The sequence below is a fragment of the Rattus norvegicus genome, chromosome 10, assembly GCF_036323735.1.
Source record: "Rattus norvegicus strain BN/NHsdMcwi chromosome 10, GRCr8, whole genome shotgun sequence".
In the NCBI taxonomy this organism is placed as follows: Eukaryota; Metazoa; Chordata; class Mammalia; order Rodentia; family Muridae; genus Rattus; species Rattus norvegicus.
This window is the reverse complement of record NC_086028.1, coordinates 84,609,955-84,630,000: the sequence shown is the minus strand read 5'-3', so window position 1 is coordinate 84,630,000 and position 20,046 is coordinate 84,609,955. Positions and strand designations below refer to the sequence as shown.

The 20,046-nt window shown below is 47.1% G+C and overlaps 1 long non-coding RNA gene across 1 annotated transcript in view; it reads right to left on the bottom strand.

Annotated features, from left to right (window-relative positions):
- Positions 1 to 20,046, bottom strand: part of LOC120095183 (uncharacterized) — a 35,664-nt gene that overhangs the window by 773 nt on the left and 14,845 nt on the right. The window contains exons 2-5 of the long non-coding RNA XR_005490444.2: positions 11,698 to 19,650; positions 3,030 to 3,141; positions 2,295 to 2,369; positions 1 to 185 (exon numbers count right to left, since the gene is read on the bottom strand). The exon at positions 1 to 185 is cut by the window's left edge and continues 773 nt beyond it. This is a non-coding gene — a long non-coding RNA (uncharacterized LOC120095183). The remainder of the gene's footprint in view (positions 186 to 2,294; positions 2,370 to 3,029; positions 3,142 to 11,697; positions 19,651 to 20,046) is intronic.

Here is a 20,046-nt window from a genome sequence, read left to right as displayed (position 1 = left end):
GAGAAAAATCATCACTAATAAAGTTCCTATTACTTTCTGGTTGCTATAATAAAAGACCGGACAAATGTCCCCTAAGGGAAGCAAGGATTTATTTCAGTGTATGGTCAAGGGGGTCTTAGCATCCATCCGTTGTCTACCAGGCAAGGAAGGCAGGGCAGCAGAAGCTTGGTTGGTCAGATTTGCATCTGAAGTCAGGAAACAAAGAGAGATGGATGCTTATTCTTGGCTTGCATTCACCTTCTTATTCAGACAGGATTCCCCAGCTCATGAAACAGAACCCCACGTTTCCAGTAGATCTCCTGCCTCTGTTAACGCAATCTAGATGCGCCCAGGGGCTTAACTCATCCCTGATTCTAAATCCTGTGGTATTCACAATCGTATTAACCTCTGTAGCACTCCCATCTCTTTTTTTGTTGTTGTTGTTGTTTAATATTTTTTAAGATTTATTTATTTTATTTATATGTGTAGACTATTGCTGTCTTCAGATGGGCATCGGATCCCATTACAGATGGTTATGAGCCACCATGTGGTTGCTGGGATTTGAACTCAGGACCTCTGGAAGATCAGTCAGTGATCTTAACCACTGAGCCATCTCTCCAGCCCCCAACCTCCCTATCTCTTTTGATTTGTTTACCAAAGATCTCATCCCCACCCAGGATCAATGCCACAGAATGAGCCGGCAGTGCAGGGTGGAAAAGCAGTGACTATGGACTGGTCACCAAAAGCGTCTAGCATGGCAGCAGCATGCCAAGGGCGGGATGGCTCGGTTGCAAAGGTGCCTGACAAGCACAGATATCCGAGTTTGATCCTCAGAACCCATGTGAAAAAGTCAGACACGGTGTGTGCTGGCCATCCCAGCACTGGGGAGGCGGAGGTGGGAAGATCTCTGCAGCTTGCAGCTTGCTAGTCAGTCAGCCTAGCCTTATGTGGGTGAACTCCAGATTCACTGAGAAAGCCTGTCTCAAATGCAAGGTGCACCAAAGCACCCAATGGGACCTCTGGCCTCCATGCCCATGTGCACATGCAGGCACACAGCAGTGGTGGAGGTAGGGGATGGGAAGGCTATGATGTATTCATCAAGTCCAGCTTCACCCAGAGTCACGTTTGGGATGTCAGCAGCTTTGCAAGATCTAGTTGAGATTCTGGTTAGTCAGACATAAAGTATGAAGCCAGCTCATTCTTAGGACTTCTCAGGTCTTCTCAGAAGCAGCAGCCGCCGCAGTCTACTTCCCTTCACCCTCCCTTAACTCTCCATGTGTATAAGACCATGTGTACTTATACACATGGTCTGCCTGGTTCTGAGAACTCAGTTGACTGGTTTCAGTGTACTGGCATGTGTGGTGGTTTGACTGAGAATGGCCTCCACTGGATCATATGCTTGAATGTCTGGTCCACAGCTGGTAGAACTGTTTAGGAAGGATTAGGAGGTGTGGTCTCGGTGGAGGAGGCGTGTCACTGGGAGTGGGCTTCCCAGTTAGCTTACCCTCTCTCTCCTTCCTCCCTCCCTCTCTCTCTCTCTCTCTCTCTCTCTCTCTCTCTGTCTCTGTCTCTGTCTCTGTCTCTCTCTCTCTTCTTTACAGTTGACAATTCAACATATAAACTCTTAGCTACTGCTCTCGTGCCATACCTACCTGCTGCCAGTAAGTTGTCTTGGTTGTGGCGTTTTGTCACAGGGACAAAAAAGTAACTAAGACAGCACGTGATCCCACGGAGTTATATCCTTCCCTGTCACACATTGCTAACCATCCTTCCCATCTTAGCCAATTAAAATCCCATCGTCTAAAAAAAATAAAGCAAAAGAGCCCACCATCCATTGGTTAAATTCATCCTCATAATGGGCTACTGTGCAGCCACTGAAAATGGTGTTGTAGAAGAATGCTTAATGGCATGGAGAAACGTTCCTGATGCATTTGCTCTGTGAAAATGTCAGGCCACAGGCCCACAGTACTTCAAAGCACAAAAACTCATCTTGAAGATATACTGAAATTAGACAGAAATGATCATCTCTACCTGGTTCCTGCTCACCTGTTTCTGTCTTTTAATGTTCTACAACAATTCTTTTTGCCATTAAACAAACACGAAATGAAAATACCCTGCCTATTACAAGCTAGACTGTGTGGCCCTCCTTCTCACCTTTACATGTTGAAGTCCTAACTCTAAATGCGACTGTCTTTGAGGGCCGGGCCTTTAAGGAAGTAACAAAGGTAAAATGGGTTCATGTGCAGGGTCCTAACACAATGTGACTAGTGTCCTCATAGAAGAGAAAACAGAAGTCATTAGTCAAGAGTGCTTACTGGGGGTTGGGGATTTAGCTCAGTGGTAGAACACTTGCCTAGCAAGCGCAAAGCCCTGGGTTCGGTCCCCAGCTCCTAAAAAAGAAAAGAAAAAAAAAGTGCTTAGTGACCTTATAGAGGACCCAAATTCAGTACCAAACACCCACATTAGGTGACTCCCTACCACTATGACTCCAAATCCAAGGGATCCAATGATCTCTTCTTTTTAAAAAAAGATTTATTCATTTATTTATCATATTTAAGTACACTGTCACCGTCTTCAGACACCAGAAGAGGGCATCAGATCCCACTACAGATAGTTGTGAGCACCATGTGGTTGCTGGGAATTGAACTCAGGACCTCTGGAAGAGCAGTCAGTGCCCTTAACGGCTGAGCCATCTCTCCAGCCCCCAGTGGTCTCTTTTTAACTTTGCAGGCACCCTCAAACAAGGAGCACACACATCCATACAAATACAAATTTTAAATAGACAAATACAAATTTTGAAAAGGAAATGGAGTCCCAGATAACATGAGCCATGAGCAGAGCCATCAACACACAGGCAAAGTCAGAAGCCTTCCATGCGAACGTGACCAACACCTTGATCTTGGACTTTATGCCAGGGCACCTATGAAACCTTTATTGTTTGAGACCTAAGCCTGAGGTGTTTTGTGATAGTGCCTGAGCAAAGACACTACCTGTCTTTGGAAGCCCAGCTCGAATGCTAACCCTTCCAGGCTTATGTATTCATGGCTCACCTTTAGAACTGATATCCCAAGCTGATCCCGACCCACATATATAAGCGAAGAAGGGCTGCTCACTGCAAAGAACAGGCAGGCGTTGCTGCAGGTCTCAGTGGACTAAGCTGGCCTGGAAAGATAAAGGTCTGACCTAAGTCTTTGGAATACTATTGAGTGCAGAGGACGGGGCAGGGCACCAGCCCTCACTTGATGTTATCCACAGTGAAGGATCTCAGATTGGATTCAGCCATCCAGGTGTCTCCCCATCTCTCCTTAAAGGGCCCCAGTGTGTACCAGCAACTGAGCTGAGAAGCAGAGAGAGAGAGAGAGAGACAGAGACAGAGACAGAGACAGAGACAGAGACAGAGACAGAGACAGACAGAGACAGAGACAGACAGAGACAGAGAGACAGAGACAGAAAGACACAGAGACAGACACAGAGAAAGACAGAGAGAAAGAGACACAGAGAGAAAGAGACACAGAGAGAAAGAGACACAGAGAGAAAGAGAAAGAAGCTTGCCCACCAGGTGTTCTCACCTCAGGAAGGCAAGCTGGCACATGATACTATGATGTAAGATTCTTTTGGGGGCTTTGAGGGAAAGCCCTGGCCTGAACAATATCACTAATTCTCTACGGGGCTTTAGGCAAATCACAGGTATCTTGTGGTCTCTACTTCCATGGCTAGAAATAGTTACAGAAGAACGTGTTCAGACTGTCATCTGGGGCTTCCATCAGTTATTTATTCCTAGTTTCTGTAATCCCAGCGTAGAGGAGGCTAAGAAAGTAGGATCCCAAGTTCAAGACCCCTCTGGGCTATAAGGTAAGTCCAGGGCCAGCCTGGGACACAGAAAAACCCTCATATCCACAAGAAGAAACAAAACAGGGCTGAGATGGAGCTGAGCAGTAGAGTATTTCTCCCTAACCTGTACCAGGGTCAAGTTCGAATGCAAAAAACACCTAACCTGACAGAGAATAGCAGCCTTTACATTGAAGAAGGAAGTAAGATCAGCTCCCATTGGATTTTGCACCCCACCATCCCTGGTCTTTGCCCCTGGGTGAACAGCATTTTCTGGCAAGTGAATATATATGGGTTAGCAGAGGAACCCATCAGGTTGGGTCAATAGCAATAGTATTAATGGCGGTCCCAACACTCCTGAATTTCAGAGCTGTCCTTGAGAGGGCTTCTTCTAACTTCTGTTTCTTCCTGAGCCTTCTCCCACCAGACAGAACTCTCAGGAGCAGGGAAAACCACTCATTGACATACTCCTTTTTTTAAAATACCTATGAGGCAAGAAGGAAGCCTCAGAAACGGGATCAATTCTACTTCCTCAGCCAAGGACACGAGTTCATTCACGAGTGCCTCTCCATGTGTGTTTCCAGGTCTGTGACACAATGTCATTTGAGATTCTGGAGAACAGAGGTATTGAGGTATTTTAGCATGAATTTTGTCTCTTGTCTTTGGGGTGTGTGTGTGTGCGTGCGTGTGTGTGTGTGTGTGTGTGTGTGTGTATAATGAGGGATGAGAATCCACCCTCAACATAGATCAAATCCTTCGTGTTTTTCATCCATGAGGATAAAAACCAGAACACAATTGGAGAATTTCTGCTACAATAGACAACCCCTCTTAAAAACGGAAAAAAGGAAGAGGGTTCCTCCTTGCTGAGTATCGCACTGTGGAGCCTCGGTGAGGAGCTCTGAATTGACACTCTACAGCTCACCCAGTATAGCACGGTGCTAGGGCTCTGCAGGAAAACCTCATCTTCCTGAGTGGGTTAGCAACCCTGGGGAGATGGGTAAAAGAAAAGATTTACCTAGGAGCCACACCCAGGAGACTCTGGGGCCTTTGCGGAATCTACAGCCTATGCCATGTCGGGTGGATCTCCTGCCCCAGGGCCACGTGGGTAAGCTACCTCTGCTCTCGTTCATCCAGGAAAACAAGAAAAGCGTTCCAGTCACCTTTCCCCACAGCACTGTCAAACATTCAGGTCTCTCTATGCATGACTCTGTCTTTTGAACTGAGGGCATGGGACTGAGAAGATACAGTCCCTGTTTCCAGGGACTTATGATCTAGTAGGGGCCCAGGGACAATGGCATCCCTTCTTTATCACCTCCACCTTTATCTTGTCAGGAGGTGAAATAAGCCGGGTTGAGTCAGCATAGAAAAAAATACTGGACTGGCCGTTGGCAGCCATTTTAAACAATGGTCAGCAGCCATCTTGGTAGCCCCCAGGCCTCAGGTAAGTCCCATGTCGCACTATTCAAGATCACAATACTAGTGTGCTACCTACCCCTAGAGCAAAGGAAGTGATGTCAGGAGAGGAATATGAAGGCAGCAGAGACGGGCTTCTGACATGTCGCCACATGGGGGATCTAGGCGATGTGGGTCTCTGGCTTTGTGATAGATAGGCCTTGTGCAAGAAGCTAGAGGTAGAATTGCCCTTTTCTAGACAGGGAGCCAGGAAGGGTCAATGGAGGGGTTGAAACGGATTGCCTAAGTAATCCCTACACGACTCATCCCGTCATAACAGCAGCTTGATACCTCTGGCTTGGTATGACCAAAGCACGAAGCTCAAATACTACCCAGGTCCTACATGGTCAACACGGAAACCAAATGTTCATTTCTGTGGTATTTGGTTGGTCGTGTTTTGTTTTATTTCGGGTTTTGTTATTGTTTGTTTGTTTGTTTGTTTGTTTGTTTGTTTGTTTGAGACAATCTCATAAAGCCCAAGTTAGCCTTGAACTTACTATGCAGGTTAGGATAATCTTGAACTCCGGATTCTCCTGCCCCTACATCCCAAGTGCTGGGATCACAAGTGTGCACCTCCACGCCCAAGTGAGACCAGAGTCTAAGGCCCCCACCCCCAGCACACTTCATCACTGGAAAAGCCTCTAATTCTAAACTCTGCTCTTCCTTACATGCACGCTTGGGGACATGGTCCACACTTGCCAAGGGACAGAATGAGATGAACTGAGATGGGAAAGAGGATGCAGGAACAGCTTCTAAAGCTATTCTGGGGCTGGAGAGATGGCTCAGTGGTTAAGAGCACTGACTGCTCTTCCAGAGGTCCTGAGTTCAATTCCCAGCAACCACATGGTGGCTCACAACCATCTGTAATGGGATCAGTGCCCTCTTCTGGTGTGTCTGAAGACACCTACAGTATACTGATATATAATAAATAAATAAATATTTTTTTTCTTTTTTCTTTTTTTCAGAGCTGGGGACCGAACCCAGGGCCTTGCGCTCGCTAGGCAAGCACTCTACCGCTGAGCTAAATCCCCAGCCCCTAAATAAATCTTTAAAAAGAAAAAGAAAGCTATTCCGTTGTGCTCTGTGGGTCCCTCCAGCTCTCTCAGTTAAAAATGGCCTCTTCCGGGCTGGAGAGATGGCTCAGCAGTTAAGAGCACCCGACTGCTTTTCCAGAGGTCCTGAGTTCAATTCCCAGCAACCACATGGTGGCTCACAAACATCTGTAAAGAGACCCGATGCCCTCTTCTGGTGTATCTGAAGACAGCTACAGTGTACTTATATATAATAAATGAATAAATCTTTAAAAAAAATAGCCTCTTCCCACAGGGACACCAACCCATCCACAAAATTTTCCAACTCAAAATGTGTTCTGTCTCCAAGAAATGCAGGAACAGCAGGTGGAGCAGAGCATGAGGGGGTGGCCAACCAATAACGGTGCCAACTTGAGACCCATCCCATGGGCAAGCGCCAATTCCTGCCACTAACGACGATACTCTCCGTTATGCTTGCGACAGGAGTCTAGCATGGCTGTCCTTCGAGAGGCTCCACCCAGCAGCTGATTCAGACAGACGCAGACACCCACAGCCAAACGGTGGATGGAGCTTGGGGATTCTTTTTTTTTTTTTTTTTTTTGGTTCTTTTTTTCGGAGCTGGGGACCGAACCCAGGGCCTTGTGCTTCCTAGGCAAGTGCTCTACCACTGAGCTAAATCCCCAGCCCCGAGCTTGGGGATTCTTACGGAAGAATTTTTATGATTGGTCTTCAGTCTCGGGGGGTTCAGAGACTGAACCACCAACCAAAGAGCATACAGGCTAGACCTGGGCCTCCCCGCACCTATGTAGCAGATGGGCAGCTTGGTCTTCATGTGATTCTCCAAAACTGGAGCAGGCGCTATCCCAAAAGCTGTTGCCTGTCCATGAGATATGTCCACTGGGCTACGTTGTAAGGCCTCAGTGGAAGAAGATTCGCCTAGTCCTGCAAAGACTTGAAGTGCCAGGGTAGGGGGATTACCAAGGGGACCCCACCCATCCACTCAGAGGAGGAGAAAGGGGATGGAGGGAAGGATTTCAGAAGGGGGTGACTGGGAGGAGGGCAGTGAGTGGGATGTAAAGTGAATAAGGAAGAAAGAAGAATATTCAACTCTGTTATATAGAAAAAAATAAAAATATGAAACATATACAAACAAACAAGCAAGCAAAACAAAACAAAAAGCAAAATAACCAAACAACAACAACAAAAACTTCTTAGTTCCCTGAGGGAGCAGCACAGCCTGGCTTCATCTTTTGAGGTCTGCTCTTAGGATAATCTATCTGACTCAGACCCATAGCATCTGAGGAGAGTGCAGGTGAAACTCAGAGAGGGAAGACAAAGCTCGCACACCGTGAGGGAAAACACAACTGTGCAGGTTGAGTGTGGGAAGCTGACGGCCCAGCTTCCTGGTTCAGTCCCAATGACCAGAACATAAACATGGGCAGCTCTCCCTTCAGGTGTGGTCCGTGGGCCTCACCTGTGGACTTAGTAGAACTGCAGCTGTCAGACGGCTACACCAGACCAACTGGGGTTTCTAAGACCCCCAGTGATTCCTGTACACACTAAACTCTGAGAAGTTCTGGGAAGATCATGGTTCTTGCCTGGGCATTAGAATCATTTGAAGGGTGTTAAAAGCTAGTGTTGCTAGTGCTGAAAAGATGGCCCAGTGGTTAAGAGCACTGAACACTTCCAGAGGCCCTGAGTTCAATTCCCAGCCCTTCAATCACATGGTGACTCACAGCCATCTATAAGGGGCTCTGATGCCCTCTTCTGGCATGCTGTGTATATGCAGAATGCCCATACATTAAATTAATTAAATTTAATATGTCTCAGGACACTGAGGATCACAGTGATTTATTGATTGATAACTGTTGTACCTTCCAGGTGATTTCAAGGGTTAAGATCTCACCTTTTAAATCCCCGCACTATGCAAGTCAAGCAACAGAGGTCAGGCAAAGGTCACTCATAGTCTGGGCTACGCCATTGAGATCCTCTTTCCAAAAGAGGAAAAAAAGAAAACTGGAAATCGAAACCCAAAGGAACTGAGCATGTGTGTGACCCCAACATCTGGGAGGTGAAGGCAGGAATTCGGGGTCATCCTCAAATACATAGGCAGTTCTTGGTCAGCCTCAGCCACGTAAGACCCTGTCTCACACATGCCTTTAATCCCAGCACTTGGGAGGCAGGGGCAGGCAGCTCTCTGGGTTCTAAGTTCAAGGCCAGCCTGGTTTACATAGTGAATTCCAGGACAGCTAAAGCTACACAGAGAAACCCTGTCTTGAAAACCCTAAAAACCAAAACAAAACAAAACAAGCTTAGTCTCTACTTTGGCAGAGGGGTGTAGTTCCTTTGGTAGAGTGTGACCTAAATTTACCTAAAGTCTCATGGCAATTAAACAACAGTCTGTGGGACTTGAGCCAGTAGCTCCAACCCATTGCCCTACAGAGGAAAATGGAGTTGAAGAGAGAAGCATTAGAGGAAAACTCTTCCCAGAGGAAGAATTTTGTGGGCATGAGTGACCTTATGCCCTTAGATTCTTGACAGCCCACATGGGTGGATGCCTTGTTCACAAAGGCTGGAGGTAAGACAGGATCCCACTTCTTTCTTCACCTGTCCTCTGGTCAGGAGGAGTCTCTATACCTTTGCCCATCCAGCCTGGCCCTGCCTTTCCCACAGTCTCCCCCGTCAGCTTCCCAGAGACACTGAGCACCTAGGGACTGTCCCCCACTCAGCCCCACGGTTCTCAGAACTCAGGTAAGGTTTCTGAGCCCCCACAACATCAAGTCCTGGCTTGTCTCAGAATTGCAGGGACAGGCCCAGTTCTCAAGTCAGCAACCACGAGGAGGCTCGAAACCTGCAGGGCCCGGAGGCTCCCCTGAGACTTGTTTTTACTCTCTAGTCAGGGCTCTGGGAGGAGGGGATGTTTCAAACCTGTGATTGTCTCAGCTTCATACTTCTTCTGGTGTGTTTTTGAAGTGGCTTTTTGTTATTCTGCCTCAACTCAGTCATCTTTCTCAGCAGCTGTGGAAAACTTGCTCTGCCCCTGGCCAGGGCACTTGGATTCCAAGTAAACAGCTCGCCCAGTGGCTAGACGGGGCTGAACAGATAGAGAGGGCTGGGACCTGTTGCATCCTTGAAATTAAACATTCGATATAAACATTCTTGTGTTCAAGGCAGGTGATAGGAACAGACACAAGAAAGCAGAAAGGACTCTCTAGGCACACAGCCATCTTCACACTCTATGATCAGTCAGTGCAGGTTCTGTTCTGCAGGCGAGACTAGGCATGAAGGAGCCTTGGGGTGAGGAGGAGGAGATCCACCAACAAGGCGCCTTTCTGGTCTCTCTTCCTTCCTGAAAATCGAAGCGTTGATCTCTAATTGCTTCATCCAATATGGTAGCCACCGACCGCATACGACTACTGATTGGTCTCAAAGAAGCTAATGTGACTACAGAGCTAAATTTTGATGAAAATTTACTTCATTTTAGTGAAATTTACATAAGCACAAGTAGTAGATGTGTTAAGGTAGCTCAAAAGCTGCGGAGTCTATACATTGTGGCACAGGCTAGTTTGGGACCCACCTTGTCTCCAAAGCTTGCCTCAAATTCACAGTAATCTTCCAGCTGAACAATGCAAATTTGTGCTGGAGGCACTGAAGGGTCTCTCATGCCTGGGTCAATACTGTCAGTGGTTGGCAGGCTTTGAAATCACTGTAGAAGTTTGGCTTGACGGGTTGGTGAGATGGTTCAGTGGTTAAGAGCACCGACTGCTCTTCTAGAGGTCCTGAGTTCAAATCCCAGCAACCACATGGTGGCTCACAACCATCTGTAATGGGATCCGATGCCCTCTTCTGGTGTGTCTGAGGACAGCGACAGTGTACTTATATACATAAAGTAAATAATTAAAAACAACAAATTAATTAATTAATTAATTAATAAAACATGTATGTCTCTGTCCTTCCAGACATCTTCCCCTGGGTCTGCCTACTTTCCACTGAATTTGGGACAGTGCTATGTTGGCTATTTTGTTTCTAATCTTTTAAAAGATTAAATGTTAAGTTTATTTTTAAATTTCAATTGTAATCCTTTTTTTAAAAAAATATTTATTTTTATTTGTGCATGTTTGTGGAAGGGGGCTATATATATGGTTACTTTCAGATGCCAGAAGGGACATCAGACTCAACTGGAGCTGGAGTTGTGGCAGTTAACATGGCTGCTCAGAACCAAACTCAGGTTCTTGCCAGAAGTAGCGATTGCTTGTACGCCCTGCGCCATCTCTCCAGCTAGTGCACTGTCGTGAGTGTTCTCATCATTCTCCTTTGATTAACAAATATTCTTCCACCAGCCAGGTGGTGGTGCACATCTTTAATCCAGGCATTGGGAGGCAGAGGCAGGCAGAATTGCCCAGGCCAGCCTGGTCTACAAAGTGAGTTCCAGGATGGCCAGGGCCACCCAGAGAAACCCTGTTTCAAACACATTAACGAAGAACCCAAGTATTCATCTGCCGCCAACTGTATTCTATAATGTATAGAAAAACATAATTTACATATCTAAGTCCACATTAATATTCCCTCAGTTTTGGTCTCACTTAAAAAAAGATCAGTGCTATGAGTATAACAATATTAATTATCTTTGTGAAAAACTATTCACCAACCCCTTAGGGAAAAGGAAAAGAATCAGAACCAAAATAATGCAAAATTCTAAGACTTCTGAATATTTGCTAAATCACTCCTGAGAAAAGTTGAACCTGTTCATATTCAGAGCACGAGAGCATCTGTGCTTCTACATGCAGGCTTTAGAGCCTGAGAAGATGGCTCCATTGGGAAAAATTTGTGCTTGGTCACATTCTACATAAAGTCACCTTCAGAGACTGCTATAGGAAGATGCTAAGCCATGACAACTGTATTGCTGGACTGAGCGTCCTCTGTATTAATCGCTTCTCCGTAAAAGAAATATTGACTTATAAAATCTTTGTGCCCATTTATAGACAGGCAGGCAGGCAGGCAGGCAGGCAGGCAGGCAGGCAGACAGACAGACAGACAGACAGACGGGGACACACACACACACACACACACACACACACAGCAGTTTCAGAAATCAGAGATAGGGTGAAAGCCAGGGAGATCTGTGTTCTCCGGGCTCCCAGTTCTGAGCCCACCTTGCTGGGCGGTACCAACCCTCCACAAAGGAAACAGCCAATGGGGAGGTCCTGCTGCAGAGATCCTTGGGAAAAGTCCCTTCATCTTGCTGAATCTGCAACGCATAGAGCGGAAAAATGGCAGTAGGAGAAGGCGCAAAGGACCTTGCTAAGAGCAACAATCGCCTGTCGCCAACCGGTGGCCTGTGGTTGAGCGAGGCAACGCTTGGCTTCCGCTTCTGTGAGGCTCTGCATCCGTGCGCACGTGCACATACCTGAGTGTCTGCAGCCCTGCCCTTTCAGGAGTAACGCAAATCCTCGAAGTTGACCTTTTCTTCAGAAACTCATTGCAAATCCACTTAAGGAACTCACCGATCCCCCTGAGCCCGGAGGGGAGGAGGGCGTGGCAGTCACCTGACCCTTACCATGCCTTGACCTCTGTTCTTTTGATTCCCCACTTCTGCCCTATGATGTCAGTGACAGGGTGACATTCTCCTACCTGCCCATGCCTGCCTTCACCACCCCCCTCTTCGCTGCTCTGTGACGCATGGTGTCCCTGGAGAGTCCCCCCACATCATCACAGAACGAAAACAAAAACAACGAAGAAAAATACCAAATCTTCCTCTTGCCATGCCCACCCCCTCAACCGTGGCTGGCCTACATGATGCATCTAATACTAGAAATGAAATCGCTTCTTTCTTTTTTTTTCCTCTCTCTCGTTTCACTTCTGCTATTTATACAGAGGTGCCTGCCAGGGACCTCAGCACTGAACCTAGCTTAATTTTAATTCAAGTTTATTTTTGGAGCTCTCAGCTGTTGCTACAAAGAGCCAAAAGGAACTCGTGTGCATCAGTCAAGGAATGTAAGGAGCAGGGAGAAAATTGTAGAATGGTGTAAGTGACCAGCCCCAGGCCAGGTGTCCCCTGGCAGGACTTCAATTTCGTCCCTGTGGTGTTTTAAGATGAAGTCTCAGTGTGGGCTACATTCTCACAGTGAGACTGAAGTTCTATGCACTTAGTGGCCTGGTCAAAGCCAAGTGCTGAGTGTCAAACACTTGGATTTAAAACCCAGCCTGACACGAAAGCCAGAATTGGGCTGATGAGATGACTCAGTGGGTAAAGGTGATTGCATCCAAGGCAGATGACCCATGTTCGAGTCCTCGATACCCCCACAGAGGAAGGAACAAACGCTTTCCTCTACATTTGAGCTGTGCCGCATAAACATGGCTGTGTGCACGGAGACACACACATTAAAAGGGGGAGTGGTTGTGTTGACCCCCAACCCCTACTCACACTCTACCCTGCCCCTCCTTCTCCTATAACGAACTCACTGGAACTCACCTGAATTCATCCGTGCCTTCTTCCCCCGTGTGTCTCCATTATCTCTGCCCCAGCAAACTATCTCCTGTACTTGGGCTTTTTTTTTCTGCTTTGAGAGAAAAATAGGACCAGTCACGGGAGGCTCTGGAACTTTAGTTTAATTTCCCCCCATCTCCCATTTAAAAGACTGGTTGCTTTCCCCCAGGATCCCTGCTAGGAAAAAGGATGAGGTGAAAGCAAAGGAGGATCCCGCTGACCTTGCAGCAACGGCGCCGGGCTCAGCTGGGCTCCCAGCTTCTCCCATTAAGGAATTCAATGTGGCTAAGCTGCTACTGCCCCACCTACCAGTTGGAGACAAGATGCACACCTAGCAGAGCGGTTGAGAGACCCAAACGAAATAACGCGCTAGCTAGGTTTCATGGTGCAGTGACAAAACACCCGATGCGAAGAACTTAGGGAAGGGAAAGTTTTTTTTGGCTCACAGTTTCGGAGAGTTCCGCTGAGCCGCATAGGGTTCCAGCTCTGTGCACCGAGCAGGACCCCATAGTGGCAGGAGCGTGCGGCAGAGAAGCCATTTGCTTCATGGCTGACGGGGAAGACGAGGGGAGGAACGCCAATGCTCTACCAACTCTCCCCTTTCTCTCTGTTCAGCGGTGGGGGAGAACCCCAGATTGTGAGTGATACTCAGATTGAGGGTGGGGCTTCCTCTCTGTGTTAATCGTCTCTGGAAACAGCCTCACAAACACACCAGGAGGTGTTTCCCACCAATCTCTTAAGAGATCCTCAAGTTGACAGTACGCCACATAGGTGCCGGGAGCCTGCGGGAATCCGAAGAGGGTATCAGATCCTCTGCCATAGTTGTGGAGAAGCTGCCGTGAGGGCGCCGGGAACTGAAGCCAGGTTGCAAGAGCAACAAGTACACTTAACCACTGAGCTCCTAAATCTGGAATATTACACTCTTTGGAGATCGATAAATACATACGTACATACGTATGTACATAACCCCCTCCTTCTGCCCAGCAGCCTTTGTATCTCAGCGTTGTAAATAGCTTTCGCGAGCAGCAGCCACAGGTCACTGCTTAGTCTAGAGTGTACACCACAGGTGTGCTATCTCCCGTGTAGGGGCCTGAAGGGGGTCGGGATAATTTGAGTGAAGAATTAGGGGGTTAGGGTGTAGTGGGGCATAGCAGGAAGACACAAACTATGGGCCCATTTTTCTTCCTTTCGGAAGGGAGGCCAGACTGGAGAAAACCAGAGATGGTCTGGAAGGTGTGGGTCCCTCGACGGAACATGTGCCCCGTGCAATATGCAGTGCATGGTCTCTCTGCCTGTCCCTTTAAATGACAATTACACTATGAGCCACAGCAGACATCTGTGTTAGGCCTTAAACCTAATATTTGAGAGGAAGTTATGCCCTAGTGTTTCCCAGTACTCGGGGTTAAAGCCCTTCTTTAAGCTAGACAAGTGTTCTTTTTTTTTTTTTCTTTTTTTTAGGAGCTGGGGACCAAACCCAGGGCCTCTACCACTGAGCTAAAACCCCAACCCCCAAGACAAGTGTTCTACACCCAACCATAACCCCATTTTCTTTACAGTTTTTCTTTGAGACAAGCTCTTACCAAATTGACCAAGCTACCTTTAAACTCAGTCTGTAGTTGGGTTTTTTTTTGGTTTTTTTTTTTAAAGATTTATTTATTATATGTAAGTACATGTAAGTATATGTAAGTATATGTAAGCTGTCCTCAGACACACCAGAAGAGGGCATCAGATCCCATTACAGATGTTTGTGAGTCACCATATGCTTGCTGGGATTTGAACTCAGAACCTCTGGAAGAGCAGCCAGTGCTCTTAACCACTGAGCCATCTCTCCAGCCCTCGGTCTGTAGTTTTGACCATCCTTGTGCTCGAGCTTTCCAAAGCGGAGGCCTGGGTCTCCAGGTTCATAGAAATTATGCTCTGGATCAATTCATGCTATTACAATAATCTGTTTCTCCCAACTCCAAGATGGCGGCCAAGTAGAGAGAGGTTTCAACACATACGCATTAGTGTTTACACACAGAATCTCCTCCGTCGCTCTTCTTCTTCCCCTTCAAAGTCTTTGTTCCAGAAACTATAGCTAGAAAGACAGGTGGCTGGTTTCCAAAGGCCAGCAAAGGGGAATTCAAGGGGCCTGGGGGGAGGCAAGGCAAGGAAGCTGTGTAACAGCATCTCGCGGTGTTTAGACAGTTACAAGAATTCAGGGGAGGGAGGTGGAATGAGATAGAAGCCCCAGAACTATATACTCGGAGGAGCGAAGTTTGCTATATGTAAATTACTCTTTAAAACTATGTAATAAATTTTTTTCCCTCCAAACCACATTTTAAGAAAGCTGTGGGGATTTCAAAAGGGAGTACATATCAAGGCTTATAAATTAAGTTCCTTCGCCGTGACATTTAGGGCGAGCCGGGGTGGCAGCCATCTGCTGCGTTCCTAGCTGTTCTGCATCACACCAGTAGCCTCCCTTTCGGTAGGGAATTCCCTTGTTATTATTCCTCTCCGCCAAGAAATAGAGACCGCCTAACCTCCCAGCCTGTCACATGACCTACTCTCGATCAATCAGAAGCTCGGATGCAGATTTTGCTTAAGAAATGGGAACTAAGGTTTGGGGGCTAGGGCCACACGGAGCTTCCATTTCTTGTGGGCATTGGAGCCCCAGATGTGTTTTTTAGCTTGTGAAATTAAGTTCCTTGTTTAATGATGGTGTCAGGGAAAGACCTGGATGGGGGAGTTCCATTCTCAGCCCTCTACTGACTGAGAGCCTCCTTTGGGAAAGTCCTTAACCTCTCTGGTTCTGCATTTCCACAGGGTCATTCCGAGATGAAATGATGATGTGGCAGAGTTAAGTATTAGCTCCCATCCCTGCTCAGTCTCTCAGATCCTGGAAATGAGTGTCCTGTCTCTCCTTCTGGAAGCTCCCTGAATGCCAGGCTGTGAGGCCTTCATCCAAATCCGGACAAGGATTTCAAAAAAAGAGTCTCCGTGACCTTTGAACACTAGCCAAAACGGACGTTGGCCTTTGGAAGCAGGGGTCGATGACTACGCATGGAGATATTCTTTACTGAGTTTCTCTCCTCTGCCTACTTCCTCGTGAGTACTAAGTGGCATCTATTTGAGGTCAAACCCATAGAAATATGCGTCAGCTTAACTCTAGGTGCCTTTTGGTTGAGCACCAAGTGCTGTGTAAGAGATAAATAAGGTGCCCACTAGGGAGGAGGAGGAGAAATACTAAGTCAAGTCTGGTATCCAAACCCCAGACAGTGATAGGGTCAGCCGGACAGCATTCTGTAGGCTTGGGGGCTTCAGAAACTCTTCGGGGAAGTGGGAGCTCTTTGAGCTGGATTTTTTTTTAAGTGTATGAGTGTTTGGTCTTCATGCACGTGTGCCATGAGCATACCCAGTAGCTATGGAGAAGAGAAGAGGGTATCAGATACCCTGGAACTGGAATTACAGACAGTTGTCAGGTGCCATGGGGGTACTGGGAACCAAACTTAGGTCCCCTGCAGGAACAGCAAGTGCTCTTAACTGCTGAGCTGTCTCTCCAGACTCTTTAAGTTGAATCTTGAATAACAGGTTCAAAGATGACAGAGGGGAAAGGAACCAGAGAGAAAATGTGTGGGGAAATTCCAGAAAGATGAAAATGTGCAGTGCCTTGACCTGGAGGAGTTAGAGCACAGGCAGATGCAGTTGGAAGGTCCCAAGCGACAGCTCCAGAGCATTCAATGGGCCAAACTGAGAGGGGCTTTGAATGCCATGGATGGATGCAAAGGAAGGAAGAAGCAGACAGTGAGTCCTTCAGCTACCACAGGGGAAGGAAGGAAGGGGGTCAGGACTCTCACCATCTTTTCTTCTTGACCAAAGCTTTGCTAAGAATTCCTAAATATGCATCCTGGGCCTCCTGAAGTTTTCAGAAAACGATCAATGGAATCCCCAAAGGGTGAGACCAGATACAACGGACAGCATTCTGTACTTATTCCAACCCCCAGATGAGGAATCGAGAAGGAGTAACAGAGAGTTGGCTCCATCTGAGACGAGACCCTGAGCCTCTTCACTACAGCAGACCCAAGTTCCAATGGGCGCCAGGACGCTTGGATGTCTCTGTCAGTAGCTAGCTGTGTGGATGGACACACTGGGAATGGGGAGTACAGACTTCGACTTTCTAACACATCGCTTTGCCATGCGGTCAATCCCAGCATTCCCTCTATTTTTCTCACCAGATTTCCAGTTCAAATGTCCAAGCTAAGGGGTTTGTCACCGCTCTAAACTAAAAGTCACCTTAGAGGTCAAGAAAGCATTGAGACAAACCTTGGGTGAACCCCAGGACTGTAATTTGGAGTTGTCATGACAACAGGGCATTAAAGCCAGATTTACTCTCTCCTAAATGGTATGAGGTTTACATGAGTAACTCTGAAAGAACAGACCCCACCCCTGCTTTCCTAGATACCATCGTCAGACCCCTCCTCACCTGTCCCCAGCCCTCTCCTCAAGGACCTTAGCAACTTGCAAAACACAGACACACACACACGCCTCCTCCTCTCAATGTCCAACAATGAGCCCTCACAGCAAAACAGGAAGCCTCTTCCTGCCAAGGCAAAGCCATTGTGTTTTCTCTGTTCACGTGTCGACAACTACAGGAAACCACTACCCAGCCATGGCAACAGGTGTTGGGGCGACCCTAGGCTTCCCGCCAGCCTGCGCCCAGCCCTTCTTCCCTTTTCTTCCTCCTAGAGAGTGTTCTCTTTGTGCAAGTTAAGATTGTCAACTCACCTGGGCACGGCTGTGAGTGAGTGTCCTGATCCCCTTAACTTAGATGAGAAGACTAACTCACCCCACAAGGTCAGCAGCCCAGGGCCTGGGCTTGGGTCTTAGACTGAATAAAAAGGAAAAGGCTTGCATTCATCTTCCCTTGTTTCCTGCCTATGAATGCAATGTCACCAGCCACCCCAGGCTCCTGCTACCATGACTCCCCAACCAGGACAGACTGTACTCTGGAACTGTGAGCTTTATTAACCCTTTCTCCCCTAAATTGTTCTTGTCAAGGTGTTTTTTTTTTTTTTTTTTTTTTTTTGTCACAATGGCAGAAAAACAAAACCAACTCACACTTCCTCCTTGCAACCTGGTAGCTCACATCACTTGGTCCTTTTCCATTTGGAGACCAAAGATCTCACAGGGGAATCATCCAAATACAGTTCCTAATGCTAGCCCGGGCAAGCTAAGAGTGTACCTGTGCTGGAATTTAGCAAGCTTCTTAGCTCTTTTGAATCCCAACATTCTAAGTAAGATCTGAGATGACTCTCTCAAATTCCAGTGTCCCTAAATGCCAGACCTGCCTGTAAGGTTGCCTCATCCTGAAGCTAAACTGACTAAGTTAAGGTTACTATTGCTAGGACAAAACACCATGACCAAAAGCTGTTTGGTCAGGGAAGGTTTTATTGGCTCACATTTCCATTTCATTCCAGTATCAAAGGAAGTCAGGGTACACACTCAAGGCAGGATAGGAACCCAGAGGCAGGAGCTGATGCTGAAGCCATGGAGGAGTGTTGCTTCCTGGCTTGCTCAACCTGCTTTCTTTTCTTTCTTTTTTTTTTAAAGACTTATTTATTTTATATACATATGAGTACACTGTCACTGTCTTCAGACACACCAGAAAGGGCATCAGATCCCATTACAGATGGTTGTGAGCCACCATGTGGTTGCTGGGATTTGAACTCAGGACCTCCGGAAGAGCAGTCAGTGTTCTTAACCTCTGAGCCACCTCTCCTGTCCCGAGCCTGCTTTCTTATACCACCCAGTGTTAGATGGAGATTAGTCAAGGTTGTATGAAAAGAAAAGAGAGATGGATCTCCACAGATGCAGATGAAGGACGTAGTCCTTTGTTAGGACTATGAAGGGCCGTAGTCTCTCTGGGGAAAAGACTGTCAACCAAGGCACAGAGGGGGTTGAGGTTTTTATAGGACAGCAAAGGAAACTTTTGAGGTTGGAAAATTCCATCTGCAGATCTGTTCCCTGAAGTTTCAGAGCTGTAAATACCAACGGAGGTTCTTATCCATTAGTGACTTTTCTCGTCAGGAGGAATTTGGCTCCTAACTACCTACAGACATTAGCAGTGTGTCCCTGATCCCATCCAGAGTTTCTCAGCTCGCCTGAGGCTTTTAGATCACTAACCCTTTACCCAAGACCAGCAGTCCAGGGGCAGCAGCACCCCCAATGAACCGGCCTCAGAGACTCACCCACAGGCCAATCTGATGGAGGCATTTTCTCAACCGAGGTCCCCTCTTCTCAAATGACTCTAGCATGTGCTAAAACTACCAGCACAGTGGTTGTTCCAGAGTGAAATTAAAAAAGAGCTTGAGGGTTGGGGATTTGGCTCAGTGGTAGAGCGCTTGCCTAGGAAGCGCAAGGCCCTGGGTTCGGTCCCCAGCTCCGGAAAAAAAAAAGAACCAAAAAAAAAAAAAAAAAAAAGAACCAAAAAAAAGAAAAAAAAAAAAAGAGCTTGAAGATGAGGGTGGGGACAGAGGTAAGGGTACGTCTTAGACTTTACTCATTGAATTGCAAGCCTGGGGAGATTAGAAGACGTCAGGCAATATCAGTAGACAAGTGGCATTTGAATGGCATATGGAAAAAGGACAATTCTGCAGACCTGGTTCCATCCAGAAGCCTCTACTCTGACTCCTCTCCTGGGACTCTTTAGGTCAAGGAATGTCTCCCCCAGGGGTCTCAAGATTTCTGTGTTCCTTTATAGTAAATTAAGTTTTCTTCACCCTGTGAATAATTGAGTCATCGGTGAGGTGGTTGGGTGACACGGCCATCAAGATGACTTCTAGGTCCTGGTTCCTGCTCACACTCTGAAACCTTTGCTCCTGGGCAAAACTTCCCCTAAAAAAAAATAATAAATAAATAACACACATTCTCAGAGAACAGGGGAGAGGATAATAAGCTTTGTGCGATAGAACATTTTCCAGAGAGAGAATTGTGGACTTAGCCCTTTCAGGCTATGCCCTGCCTCAGCAGGAGCTAGCCTGACATAAGGAGAAAAGCCCCTTAGCTTGGAGCTAAAGGTCACATCGCTTTTAAGTCTCAGTTTCTGCAGCCACAGAACAGAAAGTTACCAAACACAGCAGCCTCGGGGTTTCGTGAGAGAGAAGGTCATGGAGTCCCAATCACTCACTCACTACGTAAACTTGACTCTGTCTGCAGCCCCCAACTGGCCTTGAACCTGTGGCCTCGGGGAATGTGCTTGAAATACAGAAGCCAAATAGAAACCTGGAAATG